This window comes from Rousettus aegyptiacus, unplaced genomic scaffold, assembly GCF_014176215.1.
Source record: "Rousettus aegyptiacus isolate mRouAeg1 unplaced genomic scaffold, mRouAeg1.p scaffold_m13_p_12, whole genome shotgun sequence".
In the NCBI taxonomy this organism is placed as follows: domain Eukaryota; kingdom Metazoa; phylum Chordata; class Mammalia; order Chiroptera; family Pteropodidae; genus Rousettus; species Rousettus aegyptiacus.
The window spans coordinates 78,401,484-78,414,347 of record NW_023416287.1 but is presented as its reverse complement, the minus strand read 5'-3'; the positions used below and the strand labels follow the sequence as shown (position 1 = coordinate 78,414,347).

Genomic DNA, 12,864 nt, shown 5'->3' with positions numbered 1-12,864 from the left:
TGTGGTACAGAATATTAACTGCTTTAGGATTTTACAGAAGGGAGACATATGTGAACTGAACAAGTTAATTAAGGCGTCTGAGAGCCAGATTTGTTTTTAATCTTTAAAGAAATTCTAAGCAATCTCCAGTTCCAACTCCTTCGTTTCAGAAATGAAGAACTCAAGACTCCATCCCATTCCCTTCAAAAAGACTCCAATCCCCAAGGGTTAAATGATTGGGTCTTCCAGAAAAGGGTTCATACCCTTGTCTGGTGCCTCTGACTTATGGAGCTGCTGGCAGGCAACACTGGCTCTGCTGGTTAGCAGAGCTGATGCTAACTGGTGCCACAGGACTGTAAGCAATGGAGAAAGAGTTCTTAAACAGGTACCACCCCCAGGGCACAGCAAGTAGCCATAGACCCAGGAGCTCAGTCTTCTGAAAGAGACCTATTAGCTTTAGGTAGCTGAAGTCTGAGAGGCAGACTTCTAATTAAACACACTTCCAAAGGATGACTGTAAACCTTTCTTCCTAAGGTCTCAGAGGGCAGGTATTATCTTCGCACTCCCCCTCTGCCACTCCAAAGCTCTAGTGTCTATCAGAGATTTTATAAGTGTCTGGTGCCCCAGTTTTTACATCTGCTGACCTGATTTTTATGGCTGCTGTCCAGGGGCTACCCTTTGATCGCCTGGCTTGGTGGCTGGGGAGGCTTGGGTTCTGAGGCCTGCGGGACTGTAACAATTGAAGAGACAGTTCTTGGCAGGCCATCACCCCCACAACACTACACAGACAGCAGAATAAATAATGCCCCCAACCCCCGCCAGCCTTTCTGTGAAAGAGGCCTATTTGCTTGTCCTGGAGCTTCAGGCTCAGGGGCAGGATTCAGGTGTGGTCTACATCTAGGAGCTACGAAGGTACTCTCAGAAAACGTAGGTCAGGAGACACCATCCTTGCAGTCTCTCTCTGCCTCACTACAGCTTGTGGTTTCTCCCAGGAAGCTGCTTCCACACTCATATGGAGCTCTGATTTTTGCAACTGCTGCGCAGCAGAGGCCTCCAGATCACCTTGCTCTGGTGACAAGTGGGGCATATGCTTGTGTTCCCACGGGCATATTTTTCATTCTTTAAGAGCTGCTGCCTGAGGGCCTGGCTTCTAACCAGCCCAAATCTAGGTGCCGATTGAGATCCTTCCCTTTGGGATACTAAGTGGTCTTGGCAGACCCTCAACTACTGAGCGGTTTGAGAGACAACCCGGGGCTAGAGCAAGGTTGAGCATAAGGTTCATCTCCCACAAAAGTGAGACTACCTCAGACTAAACGGCTTCCGCACAGCAAAGGAAACCATCAACAAAATGAAAAGGCAAACCGCTGAATAAGAGAAAATACTTTTAAATAATATGCCTGTTAAAATACTTTTAAATCATATACTTTTAAGTCATATACCTGTTAATATCCAAAATATATATGAATTTATACAACTCAATAGCAAAAAAAAAAAAAAATCAATCTCAAAAAATGAACAGATGATCTGAACATTTTTTCCAAAGACATACAGTTGGCCAACGAATACACAAAAAGATGCTCATCACTAATCATCAGGGAAATACGAATGAAAACCACTTGATGTATCATCTCATACCTGCCAAAATGGCTATTATTAAAAAGATAAGAAATAACAAGTGCTTACAAGAATATGGAGAAAAGGAAACCCTTGTACACTGTTGGTGGGAATGGGAACTGGTACAGCCACTATGAAAAGCAGGATAGAGGGTGCTCGAAAAATTAAAACTAGAACCATGATATTATCTAGCAATTCCCTTCTGGGTATTTATCTGAAGACAATGAAAACACAACTTCAAAAAGATATATGTGCCATGTTCACTGCAACATTAATTACAATAGCCCAGATATGGAAACAACCTCGGTGTCCATCAGTGGATGAATGGATAATGAAGATGTGGTGTGTGTGTGTGGGTGTGTGTGTGTACACAGTCACACACAATGGAATATTACTCCACCATAAAAAGAATGAAATCCTTGAGGACATTGTACTAAGTGAAATAAATCAGAAAAAGACAAATACCATATTATCTCATATGTGAAATCTAAAGGAAAAACAAGCTCACAGATATAAAGAAAACATTGGTGGTTGCTAGAAGGTGCAAACTTCCAGCTATAAAATAAATAAGTCATGGGGAAGTAATATACAGCAGGGCAACTACAGTTAATAATACTATTGCATTTCTGAAAGATGCAACAGAGTAAATCTTAAAAGTTCTCATCACAAGCAAAAAAGAATTCTGTAACTATGTATGGTGATGGATGTTAACTAGATTTATTGTAGTGATCTCTTTGCAATATATACAAACATTGAATCATTATATTGTATACCTTAAACCAATATAATGCTGTATGTCAATTATACCTCGAAAGAAAAAAAAAAAGGAAACCGAGCGAGAAAAGAAAGAAAACAGAAAGTAACTTCATTGTTGCACAGAAAATAATGTCTGGCTTGTCATATCCTATCATAAAATAAGTCAACATTTTTTTTGTCACACTTTGATCGATATTCAAGAGTTAGGTATGCCCCTCATAATCTGAGACACCTTGCCCCATATTTCACTTGGAGAAGAAAAAGAGCAAAGGCAGGGCATGTAGTTAAGCAGATATTATTACAAGCCTGTGTTTTGACTGAGAGGTAAGCATGGGGGGCAGGTCAGAACAAACAAGGCAGCTACAGCCTGGAACCCTGATGAGTCAGTGATGGTCTAGCTCTGAAGGCCAAGGCACTTCTGGTTAAGAGGAACAGCTGAGAAATGCCTGGGGCAATAAAGTTTCATCTCAACCTTCCCTCCTCACCAAGGGAAGGGCAAGAGAGAGAATCTCCTATAATTCTCTGGTATGTTGAGGATGCCACCATATTTACTAGCCCTTCCTGGTAAGCAGCATGAAGTATCAATCAAATGAAGTTCAGATATTGCGTCGAATACAAGAGATACTCATATTTTAGATAAATTCCAGAGGGCAACTGATTTCAGTTCAGAAAACTCTCTCTGATGGCCAAGCACCTCAACGGTGTATTAGAAGCTAAGAATACAAATATTAGGAACTTGTCTCTGTCCCTAAGAGACTCACTGTTTAGCAGTGGTTATAAGCAGAATAAACAGTTGGTTTTAATATAATGCACTAGGTGCTACAAGAGAGAAAATCACTAGAAGCAAAGAAAATACAGATTCAATTCAACTTTTTAACTCAATCAAGATTTTAACCCTTTAACTCAACCTGGTGAGGGATGGGGTACAGAAAACCCTTCATGGGAACCTCGTTCCTGAACAATGGACTAAGAGGATGAGCTATAAAAATAAACCGTGAGGTACACAGTAGTGCCAGGTGGATGCCATATTGATAATTGTTACTTTTTCCAGTCCTGGGTATTGAGAATTTAGTATACCCCGTTTCTTCTCTCAAGTCTGGAATTAATGGAGAAACAAGACACAGGAGACAGGCAGATGAAGATCAAAATGACATTTTTATGATCGATACACCAGATTAAACAATGTGGCTTTCTATCTGTGGCTAAACTTGGCTTGCCACTGAAAAGCTTACTCACTTCCCACGGGAAGAAGTGGATCAACGTGTGTGGAAACTAGGAGTGCTCCCTCTATTTTTTTTCTCTCCTGGAGCATGTAGGCACAGTGCATGATTCAAAAGTGTTTGAGTGAAAGGAAAATTGTGTAAATATTTTGTCTACTAAGCTTTCTGAGAAGGCAGGCAGGCCATGTTTTCTAGCAAAAAGCTGCTCAAGCAGTGCATGTATTACTGCCATTCCTTGCTGGGAGGAATCAAAGGCAAGATGTTGTTCTATAGGAGCTGCCACCAATCAAAGAAAAATACTGAATTTTTGCCTGCTAGTGGTCCTTTTTAAAAGGACCAGGTGTCTTGTTCTTGTTTCTGCTTGGCAGCGCCAGTACTTTTTGGCTCAGAATTTATTTCTCAGTTCTCTTTGGCGCTGTAACTTTAAAAGCCATCTCTCCCCCTCACTCCCTCCCTCTCCCATTCCCTTCTCACTTCCTTTCTTTCTGTGTATATTTCAGGCCACTGTTTTCTTGCCTGCTCAAAACATGCCAGGCAAAACCTGTCACTCACATAACCGTAGGTTTGACATGACCCTACCGGTAAGCAGCACATAACACAGACGTTGAAAGGAAATTAGGATGCATTTTAACGCAGAACCAGTGCCACTGTTTTATCCAATGAGATGTTTCTCTGCACAAAGTGCCTCGTGCCTCAGAAAAAGGTGATCTTTCTTCACTCCCTCTACCTATGTATTCAAATGGATAATGCGCTACATGGGGCAGGACATTTTTCTCTGACTTCATGGCAATCACTTTGTGCTCTGAAGCATGAGATTCAATTACCCATATCATCATCTTGGCCTGCATAGCTACAACCATTATTAATGATCATAAAATTACCTACTTCTTTGATATAAATGCGGTCACAGTAATGCAGTTCCAATCATGCATCAACCAATACATTAAAATCTATTTTTTCAAGCTTCTAGGGAATAAATGTCCCCTAATAAAGTTTGCATTCTATTTAACACAAATTAAAAGAAAAAAAAAAAAGCATTTGTGAAATTGAAGTGACTCTAAATAGCTTTGCAATTACCCAAATTAGAAAATGCTTCGTAGAGGAAATAAGGTGACTCTAAATAAGTTTATTTTCTCTACTGTATATTTGACCTATGTCTCTATTTGGGGTGATTATGTATTATATTTAAAATACTTTTCTGAACAAGCAGTGGGTCTTTTCGTTAACAGAGAACAGTGCCTTGAGATAGAGAGCACAGGCCACAGCAGAATTTGAGCCAGCATAGCAAGAACTGCATTTCCCCTACTGGCGCGATAGTGACATGGCAGGCTAAAGTTGAGGAAGCCTGTGAAGTCTTTCCTTAAATCCCAGAAAAGGAACTGCCCTACTGAAACTTCTTAAAATCCATGCCACATTGCACCCACTCTCTGTGCTATTCTGGTACTGCAAAACATAGTCACAAAGTATACATTTTAAATGTGGAAATCAAACTTTTTATTTTCATTTTTCAGTCTACATCTCTAAAAGATAAAGGTTCTTTTTTCTTTTTTGACATGACCACAATATCATTATCACACAGAATAAAATTAAGAATTTGTTAAAATCAACTATCTTATAAATGTTCAAATATCTAATCGAGTCTTAAATATTAATTCTTGGTTAATGTTTGTTTGACTGAATTAGGATCCAAATAAAAATTAATATTATTTTAAGTCTCTCTTTAAAACCAACTTTATAGAGGTATAATTAACATATCATATTTACTCATTATAAATATACACAAGTTGATGAGTTTAGTAACTCCATATTGTCTTTTAATCTGTAGGTTTCCCCTCTATCTCTCCGTGTTTTTAGTTTATTTGTTGAAGAAATTGGGTTATTTGATTCATAGTTTCCCAGATTTTACAGAGTTCATCCCTCTGTATAGTTTTACATGGTTCTCTATTTTTATTATTTATTAGTTTTTATAAATTTACTATTTATAAATTTACTGTAGTAAATTTTATAAAGATCAGTTAGCTTTTTATATTTATTATTTACTGTAAGTTGATAGTATCGATTGGTATGAACTACCTTCAGCTAGAATATTCACTGCTGCTGGTGTCTACTTCATCTGGATGCATCCTCTTGCTGTAATGTCAGAAGCGGTTCATGATGAATGCCTACCTATATTAATCCATTAGAGGTCACCAAATGGTAACATTCTAAATCTATCATTTCTTCTTAGTTTATTAACTTTAAAATGACCATGAAAGAAGTATCATTCTTCTAGTCTATTATTTAGTTACTCCGTGGTACAGTTTATATAGGAAAGCCAGGATGTTTGATTTATTTCCTTTTATTTGCCAGTTTTCAAAGTAACGAATTTGTTTCTGAGCCTCCTCCAATAGTGAATAATATTTTTTATTACTATGACTTGCAGATTTTAAAATATTTGAAATGTTTTTGATCATCATTATTGTTTCTCAACCTGCCCCACTTCTGGCCAGTGGTATCCTCCTCATACCGGCTCCTGAGTCCTTATGAACCAACGTGGAATGATAAAATAGTCCTTATCCAGACCTGGAATTGGCCCTAAGAACCTAGACATTCTTAAATTGTAATTCCATGTGCACATTATGCACTAATTAACCTCTCCTCCTGGCTAACCATTGTGCCTCTGATAGTCACAGTGGTTACTTTACTCCCTTCCCCAAGTACAGTTCTTGTGTCTTCATTTCTTGAAGAGAATAAAACAGATGTTATTTGTAAAGTTAGACTTAAGTTGTTTAATCATGTTTTATTAATATATCCATATAAAAAAAAGAAAGACATACTCATAACTATTTTAGTCTTCGTTTCTGTAACTGGTCAAGTGGTTAAACATGGATTTTAGAATCACCTTCATCCACTACTGACTCCATATTCCCTTCGCAATTAACAGTCTCCTCAGTCACATGTGGTTCCTTGCTTGGTACAGTGATCCAAACCTCAATTCATGAAGGGTTTGGGCCATTAGCAATCTTGCTTACATTGGGGTGTAGTAATTTTTCATTGATTTTTATAAGAGGATATGAGAAAATGATAATCATTATCGGCAGAGGTTAGCATAGTGATGTTCCAAAATTCTGAGGGTCTGCAACTGTGATCTGCCTACGGGAGCTTTCCAAAGCCATCCCTATACAACACCTGAAACACCACAGAATCTGCTGGATCATATAGTTCAGGAAGCAACATAGCATACGCTGCTGGCTGGACTTATTACTAAACTTTTCTTTCTTGTCTGAACCCAATTTAAAACTGGTAGCTTTTCGAATTTTCAATAAATGATTGTAACAGCATGCACAAATGAGATATGTGTTTTTCCAAAATACAAAGAGGCCCATCGATTATTATCTTTATTTCTCGGTGATAAGAAAGGCCAAATACAACAACTTGCCCTTCACTTTGAAGAGGATATCCTGACCACCTCAGGTCAAGGGACCCTGAGAAATTTCATTGTGGTGTGTGGTCAACCAAAAAATGTCCTCCCAAAGATAGCCACATCCTAAGATCTCCCCAAACTTGAGAATATGTTACATTATACATTAAAAAGGACATTGCAAATGTTATTAAGTTAAGGATTCTGAGATAGGAAGAATACATTGGGTTATCCAGGAGGATCCAATATAATCACAAGGGAGAGAGTTCAAATCAGAGATGTGATAATGGAAACCAACTTTATAGAGGTATAATCAACATACCAGAAAGAGGCAGGACCCTAAGGCCATGCTACCGTAAACAAGCCTGATCCATCTGATCTCAGAAGCTAAGCAAGATCAGGCCTGGTTAGTACTTGGATGGGAGACCACTTTGGAAGACCAGGTGCTGTAGGTGTAAAAGAAAAAGAAAAGAAAGAAAGAGGCAGGAGCTTTAAAAATGCTATGCTTTGGGCTTTGAAGATGGAGGAGTGAGACGTGAGGCAATAAATGCATGCAGTCTATTAAAGCTGGAAAAGACGGATTCTCCCCTAGAATCCTCAAAAGGAACACAGCCCAGATAACACTTTGATTATAGGGTTTCGGACTTCCGGAACAGTAATAAATTTGTTTTGAGCCCCTAAGTTTGTGATAATTTGTTACAACAGCAATGGGAAACTAATATTAGGTTGAAATTGAATTTTGGGGGGATTTATTTTCCACCATGTGTCTAAATCAGATAACTAGAGATTTATACTTCCTGCTCATCTGATCCACTTATCATGATATAATCCATGTAAGGGAAGAATATGATACCCTATGAACTAGAAAGGTGAGGAAGGTCTCTTTAGACTAGATGATGACATAGGATTAGAAAGTTGATATAGTCCTGAGGTCAAACAGTAAAGGTATATTCCTGACCCCTCCCGGCTGAAGAAAATTACTTCCAGTGGCCTTTACTAATAGTTACAGGGAGGAAAGCATTTGCCAGGTAAAAAGCTGCAAACTAGAGGACACGAGATGTGTCAATTTGCCATAGCAATGAAACCACATCTTCACAACAGGTGCAACTGGAATCATCATCTAATTAAATTTAAAATAATCTACTGCCATTCTTCAAGAACCACCTGTTTTCTTACAAGCCAAGAAGGTTAAAGTGAATGAAGCAGTGTTAGGAATCACCACTTCTGCACCTTTCAAGTCCCTTATGGTGACAATAATTCTGCAATTCCTTTAGGAATGTTGTTGTTATTATTAATTATTATTATTATTATTATTATTATTATTATTATTATTCTACTTTTGGCCTTTACTACTTGTATTAGTTTTCTGTTGCTGTGTAACAAATTATCATAAACTTATGGGTTTAAAACAATACCCATTTATTAGCTCACAGTTCTCTAAGTCAGAAGTCTTGGACAGGTGGCTGGCTTCTCTGCTCAAGCTAAAACCAAGGTGTTGACTAGCTGCATTCACATTTTAAGTTCAAGGTCTTCTTCCAAGCTCACTCTTGTTACTGGCAGGAATTCAGAAACCAGCCATTAAAGAACTCTTTTTTTAATGTTTATTTCTTGTTTGTTTGTTTTAAGTACAACTGGCATACAATATCATATTAAAGAAGTCTTAAAAATACTCTCCTCGCAAATGTTTTACCACAGCCTTGGTGAAGGAATTTTGTCTTCTGGACCCTCTTGGGGAACACAGTGGGTAGATAAGCAGATCTTACTTGAGAAATGTATTCTAGCATTCAACTCTCCCCAAGCTTTTAAATATCTTCCACCACAACATACCAAGGAAGTTTTGGCAATTCTACTTCATTTAGTTTTTCGTTTGGCATGTCAATTCCATAGGAGCCTTTAGGTACAGGTTTCAATCAACCAACCAAGCAGACTTTTAAAGAGACTCCCAATTGCTCAAGATAACATATTGAATCCAGAATTACTGTTCAGTAAGCCACATCAAAAAAGTTATCTAAACCCAACACTTTATTCCTTCCACTTTCCTCCAACACACTTAGAATCCATTCCTATATTTTTCCCTTGATCACTCTCATATAAATTGGCAAAACTTGCAATTCTTCTATACCTATTCTTCATAGGTCATACTCTGTGCCTTATCCTCTCAAGAATTGTCTAGACTTGAGTTTGATAATAGGTCTAGAAGCAATGGAAGGTTCGTGTATTGGGTCGGAGGAAGAAAAGTAGTCCCTACAAGGAGAATACCATTAGGAGCCCATTTCAGGTTCTTTAGACAAGGGTATACTAACCTCTGCAGATGAGAATAGGAGATGGAAAGGCTGCTTCAACTGGCAAAAGAGGCTCGGTAAAATTTAGGCATCCAACATCCCCAGATTCATTGGAATATGCACATATGAACCCAGTTTTCAGGATACTACTCCTTCCAAATAAATGCCCTAACTTTAACATAAGAGACTCTATGGGACAGGCAATTTAATTGTTTTGTAATTTAGCCATGTGCAAGTTTAGATTTTTTATTGAATTTTCAAAATCTTATCATGAGACTACAGGAGATAAGAGTTTCCTTCAGGGCAGTCTTAGAGCTTCCTGGCTTATTCCAAGACATTAAGCTGGGAATTTAAAGGCCTGAGCTCATAATTTTCTTTCTCTAAGTCCTCCACCACACTTAAGAGCAACCAACTAACCTCACTATACTCCTTACTTTCTCATAAGTTATTCCATGCCATATTATTAGCCACTCAAATGAAGTCTTGTTTCTTGTTAGCACCTGATTATCATGTACTGCCTGATGCTAATGAGATGAACTAGCAGATCAGCAATGACACACATGGGCTGTCACGGGTCATGCACCAATCTTCAGAGCATTAAAAAATGGCGACTGCTTCATTTCCACCTTCCAGATTTCATATAAATTTCCCCTACTCCTAACCTGGAACCATAGAGGGAAGAAAATTCATGGAAACACAGTTCCTGCTTAGCTGACAAAGCTACCACTTAAAGCACCTTCCTGTGCCAGCCAGTTCCAGCCAGTGAGCCGACATCTTGAAGATAAAAAACCGAATGCCCCACTGGCTCTGGAAATGATCCAAAGTAAAACGTGGTTGACAGACATAAAAACACACACACACACACACACACACACACACACACACACACACACACATTTTAATATGATGCGTTCTGTAGGAAGACAGAAGAAAAACTAGCACGTTCTCTCACACCCAATCTAAGACAAAATAAGTCAGTGAGAGTATTCGCTGATTCACTGAATCCAAAGAGATCTATGCCACATTCTAAGTTTTGGAAAGTCACTGTGTTCTGAAGGTTCTCCTTTTGCAATCTTTGTTCTGCTTGTGCTTCTTAAATTCACATTGCTGCCACCTTAGAACAACATCTATTACTTTATTTATGGACAATAACGTGTCTGCCTTACTGGTTTGCTGTGCTCAATATCCCATTGTAATCCATCCTACATACACCAGCAGATTCAATTTACTTTAATTTTGTCGTTCTTCTCCTCAAAATGCATTAATAACCCACTCTCCGATCCCCATTCCCCACTGACAGCAAAATGCCCTCACTCATCCTTTTTAACTTTCATCCCGTAACTACACTATATTAAAAATTCATCACTTTGATAGGTAGTAAAGAGCCAGATCTAGCTAGAGTAGCTAGGACTCTACAAAAGAAAGATTTTTCCCTCCACGGGAAGAGCCTGGCAAGTTCCGTAAGTCAGTATGTAGATCAGATTTTGCAGTTGTTGGCATACCCTATATGACCAAGTAGTCTGCATAAATTCAAACAGGTCAGAATTTGTGTTCACAGATGTTCATTAATGCAAAAAGAGCGAAGGAAGAAAAACAGCTCTAAGAAAGCAAAGTCTAAAGTCAAGGAGGTCACACTATCTAAGAAAATTGCACTGAAGTACAGATATTGAGCCAAACCTTCAGGGAAGGACTAAAGCTCATTTTTCTCTTCTGCATTTTGTACAGCCTGACATGGCATAGCTACTTCTGATCGCCCAATTACCATAGTGAGAACCAGTGTGAAAACACGGAGTCCCTCTACTGACTGAGTGAGGGGCACCACTAGGATGAACACGGGTCTCAGTTTGCACAACGTGGTCATAGTTTGTGCATCACACACAGTTAGCAACCACTTTCACTTTCAAAAATGGCCCCATTTGCAAAGTAAATTATATGTACATTTTATACTTATATAACTATACTTAGTTAATATCTCAGCTCCTGCAAGACTGAACTAGTTATATATATCTTACCTTCAAACCGATTCACATGAACTTGAACTTCTCTTCCTAACTTTCATCTTTCTGGTGATTAACATCTTTCTGTGCCAATTCATGTTGCTGCCCCTCCGTGATGTCGTATAATGTTGTTAATCTGGGTCCTATTCCAGGGTCTGTTGCCATTGTGTGACCTTAGGTAAATTATCTGTGTATCAATTTCTGAGTCTTTAAATAGACATGCAGGTACCTACACCATCAGTTTATTGTGAAAATTAAAATTGGTTAATGTAAGTGAAATATTCAGAATAGTGCCTGAACATAATGTGCTATATAAATGTCTGCTGATTTTATTATTAGCGGCATCACTGATGAGCTCTCTTTACTTGACCTCACCCAGCATTCTCATTTGGAACTTGACTTGTTAGTTAAATCTTTACTTGTGGCTATTTTGTTTCCCAATTAAATTCTAATCCTAATGGCAGGGACTATGTCTTATTATTGTATTCCCCAAGTACCTACCACAATACCTTGTAAAGATTAAGAGCTTAGTAAATAAAGATAATTGAAAGATAATCTTTTTTAAAAAAATCACTATATAGCCAATGGGCAAAATATTAACTTTATTTCATGTGTGGGACTACCTCTATCTTGAGAATAAATTCTTATAGACTAAGACACTGGGCGTAGATGTGAAGGAGAATGTCAGGCCATGAACTAACTCCTAGGAAAACAAATTAAAGCATGTGGTTTTGTTTTTCTTAAAAGGAAATGTTTAAAGAAAAATTGTTTTATTGACTTTTGTTAATTTCTCCTAAACATTGTTCCTCTCTTTGGATAATTAAGTATTTTACCTGGTCACTATATAGGTTCCATGCAATGAAAATTTAGCCATAACTTTACTCAATGTACAGGAATTGGTACCAGTCTTAGTACCGTGCTAGAATGGGTACAGGGTGACATTTAGCAATACAAAAGATAATATCTCTATCTTTGAAGGATGCACAATCTAAAGAAAAAATTTAAAATACAGTTTATAGACATCTAAGTTTAAGTAATAAAATCATGGAAATAAGGACATAAAAATACAAATGAGTGAGGGCATACACAATCTTAGTTCTAAGGGATATTACAGGTAAATGAAAAGCTATTATTTTCTGCACTATCTAATTTATTCTCAAACACTTACACATTCCATAATTACTTATATCTTTTGAATCAAAATGTAAACCTACCAAAGACCAAAAAATCGATATTCTCCTGCCTTTGCATCTCCCAAAAAAGAGCAAACTATAGCCAATTAATAATAGAAGTTAGATTTTTTTAAACATCACTACATTAAGGATGAAGTCAAGATTCTTCGGTGTTTTAAAATATTACTGTTAATATTAACGCTTAGAGTAACTTTCATTGTACTTGAGGAAAGGAGGAGAATAGGTGGTGTTGCCTCAGCTCGAGAGAATCTGATCGTTTTTATATTTGTCAAGTTGATAAAAAAAGTGAATTTATAATCACTGATTAAATATTACAAGTTGTATATAAACTCGAATTTTATTTTCCATAGATGCATATGGCAAGTAAACGTATTTCCTACAGTAAACAGAAAACAAGCCACCATAATCTCAAAATGAAATGTT

At 37.7% G+C, this 12,864-nt stretch overlaps 1 protein-coding gene and 1 pseudogene across 2 annotated transcripts in view; one reads left to right on the top strand and one right to left on the bottom strand.

Moving 5' to 3' along the window:
• Window positions 1-12,864, bottom strand: part of DCC (DCC netrin 1 receptor) — a 1,187,310-nt gene that overhangs the window by 1,159,207 nt on the left and 15,239 nt on the right. The gene's annotated exons all lie outside the window — the stretch shown is intronic.
• LOC118610594 lies at window positions 7,307-7,424 on the top strand (annotated as a pseudogene).